Genomic DNA, 3,502 nt, shown 5'->3' with positions numbered 1-3,502 from the left:
CCCCTCTCCTCTCTCTCTACCCAGCCGGCCATCAGCAGGAGGGCCCCCCTACATGAGCCTGGTCCTGCTCAAGGTTTCTTCCTGTTAAAGGGGAGTTTTTCCTTGCCACTGTTGCTTGTCTGGGGTTAGGCCCTGGGATTCTGTAAAGCGCCTTGAAACAGTTTTGATTGTAAAAGATGCTATATAAATAAAGATTGATTTGATTTGATTTGATGTCACCAGTGGCTTTGACCTGCAGCGCACAGGCAGCTCAGTTTGACTCATTAAGGCTTATGGAGGTGTAATATAATACAAAACTTATACTACAACTTGATAAACATGCATTTGATGTTGAGGATTATGGTAAGCATAAATATAGGTTTAATTTATTGTGTCTGCTCTAAGTGCCATCACCTCACTTTCAAATTACCTAAAGCTTTCATTATAAAAAAAATAAAAAATGCTGCCCTTTGCTTGGTATGACTCTTTCTGCATCTCAGATTGGCAGTCAAGATTAAAGAGCCTCTTCGTTGTCACATCTATTATTGACAGACTTTGACGGACTCATAAGATCACTATGATTATATTCGGAAAAAAAACGTGTTAATCTCCCTTCATCGGGAGAGTGAAAAAGTGGGGTGACGCAGGTTTTCTGCTGACAATGTGTTGCAAGCTGAAAATGGAAAAGTCACTATTTCTCTTACATTTGGTCCGAATCTCCGTGTACATGTATACATATACGTACTGTATGACACTTGGTTATAGCCAAGTGTCATTTTAGTACTTTGGTTTAATCTCAGATTTCTCAGGTTTGTCATTTTTTTTAGGAGAACTGTTAATATATTTAAAAGTTTTTCAAAAGTTTTCTTAAAAATGATTTTAAAAAACTATATAGACTTTCTGTCCAGGTTTCTTTACTCACAGGCTTGGTTCAGAGATGCATCAGTAACAGTTGAGGGAAACTTTATTTTTCTTGCTTTAAATCAGTTAATTTAAGTTTTCATCAAGAAACCATTTTTTTAACTGTAGATGAGGGATCCTCTTCCTTGGATGGACAGATGTGGAGTAGATGTCACATTAAGAGGTGTATCTTCAGATGTCCTCATATGGACATGGTCCACCCATCCATCACATGTTGATGGCTGAATTTAATTCAGTTAATCAATTATTATAGCAAATAGTTCTGAAATATAGATACACAGTTATGTTGCAATTTACACTTATGATGGATCATTTTACAATTAGAATACTATTTAAATTATTTCAACAGTGGCAGTTGTTTTTTTTACACATCTTTATACTTATCTGCAATAACTGTTGTCAACACTCCATGTCCTCTGTGTGAAAGGGATACTACTACTGATATTGACATGAGAGTTTCCTCAAATTGAAAGTGGGAAAATGAATTAGCCTCTGAATAAATTTAAAAAGCTGATTAAATTGCAAGAAGCAATTTAAACCCAACTTGAACCCTTTGTTTACTTGCCAACCAAACAGCGTCGGAGTGGGCAGCACGTGCGTCCACCTTGTGCATCAAACAACAACAACATCCATTACAACACATTATAATCAGGATCTGCTTAAGCCAATGACGCCCTTCCTCCTATAATTAGCATACGCTCCAGAATGCACATGCTATCAGTACATCTCTTTGGGAAATACCACAGATTCGAATATCATTGTTACCGTCACTTGTGAGTGGGGATCCTTGTGTTCTGTGGGTTAATTCCTGACGCAAACAGGCTTATTACGTAAGCTACAGCCACGTTGACGACTTGTGACACGTGCAAAGTGCTGTCTGGTCATCTGTGATGACAACAAGCAGCGTCTCTCCGAGATGTAAACAAGAGGAACATCCTCATTGTTTCCCCTGATAAATATGCTATTCTTATCAATTTCCTGTTCTGTGTTATCTGATTTCACTGTGTTGCAGTTCTCCTGTCTGACTCTGACAGGCTAAAAGTAATCACTCAGACGCCAACAGGCCGAGGCTTCATGAGTGCATGAACTTCTGTTAGCTCTCCCCTATAAAAGATGGTGAATGTTGCAATGCATTCATTGCAAAAACCACAATTCATAAAATAAACTATAGGAACTGTGGTTTGTGTTTATCTATGTTTATCTTGTATTGTTGTGTCTCCTTCCTGCTCATGCTATGCAGCATCGCTTCCCCACCTTTATACATGTCCCCAAACTTCCCGTCCTGGCAGATCTTCATATTTGCCTGTGTTTTCACTTTATATGTAACATTTGTCATTTCCTTTTTATTTATCCTTCTTTTCTGACACCATCCTTTAATTTCTTCTGTGTTTTTATTCTTAGTATAAGGTAATAAAGAGCTAAACAAATTTTTTTTGCTCTTTCTATTAAATAAGTCCAGCGGGACAGGCTGAAATGCTGACACGTCAATATGGTTCAGCAGCATGGCCGGTGGTGCCTAAAGTCCAGGACAGGCCAAGATCTGGAAGATATACCCACTTGTATATCTATGTCAGTGCAGAACCCAATGGGACCCACTTAACAATACTAACATGGTAGTACTGGCAACAATAACACCAGGATCATTTGTGCATTTGATCTTAAGTCTCATGTAACAAACAATTTAAATACTTCCCCATTAAGGTGCATTCTTTAAAATCAATTAATGTCACAAGTTTAAATGCATCTGTAAACAGCTGCACCCTACTCACTGGAGCTGCCGTGCTATGCCACTGTTCTGACTTTAATTTCAAATACTGTTATGTTCAGAGCAATATCCTCTGATGAATGAATGAGTTTTCTCTCCTAACATGTAATCAGATGTTTTTCATCTCTCGTGACAGCCACAGTCTTTTAGCATATTTGTTCTAGTTCTCTGTTGTGTCAATGCTTTCAGCAGAGACCAAGGCATCATGGGAAACCAGACAAAAAGCCTCCTATTGGTTGTTTTTCAATCTCTCATCTTCTAAATCATCTGATAGCAAAAAGAGAGGAAGGACTAAACAAGCACAACAGGAAGCTGGAGGAAATTATGTGGCTAAGCTGCTGTTTTGTTTGTTTACACTGTTTTTCTTTTAAACTGTAAAATCACACAAATGTTATCACTAGGAAATCAATGATGCGTCACTGTTAAGCAAGTTATCTAACCACAGCAAATTGCTCAAATTCTTTGTTTTAGAAGTACACACAATATTATTAATAAATATGCATATATGAGAAAAACAGAAATTTTCAAATGGGGATCAATAATATTCACAACGTATAACTGCTAGAAGTCATGAGCAATTCCAACAATATTAGAATACAAATCTTAATGAAAGTAGAATTTGCTAAGACATAATTTTATAGTATTATAACGAAATTGTGTAGTACCGTTTTGATACACAGATTACAATACGTCTCAATGTATAAAAAGATTACAAGATATCAACATATTCTAACAGTATTAAAAAAAAAAGCACATGCACGTATATGTGAATTAAATGTATATAACAGATAAGTTGTAAGGTTAGGCAGAACGCCGTCGCACTATAAACTACATTTC

Source organism: Takifugu rubripes, chromosome 1, assembly GCF_901000725.2.
Source record: "Takifugu rubripes chromosome 1, fTakRub1.2, whole genome shotgun sequence".
Taxonomy (NCBI): Eukaryota; Metazoa; Chordata; class Actinopteri; order Tetraodontiformes; family Tetraodontidae; genus Takifugu; species Takifugu rubripes.
This window is presented reverse-complemented; position numbering follows the sequence as displayed.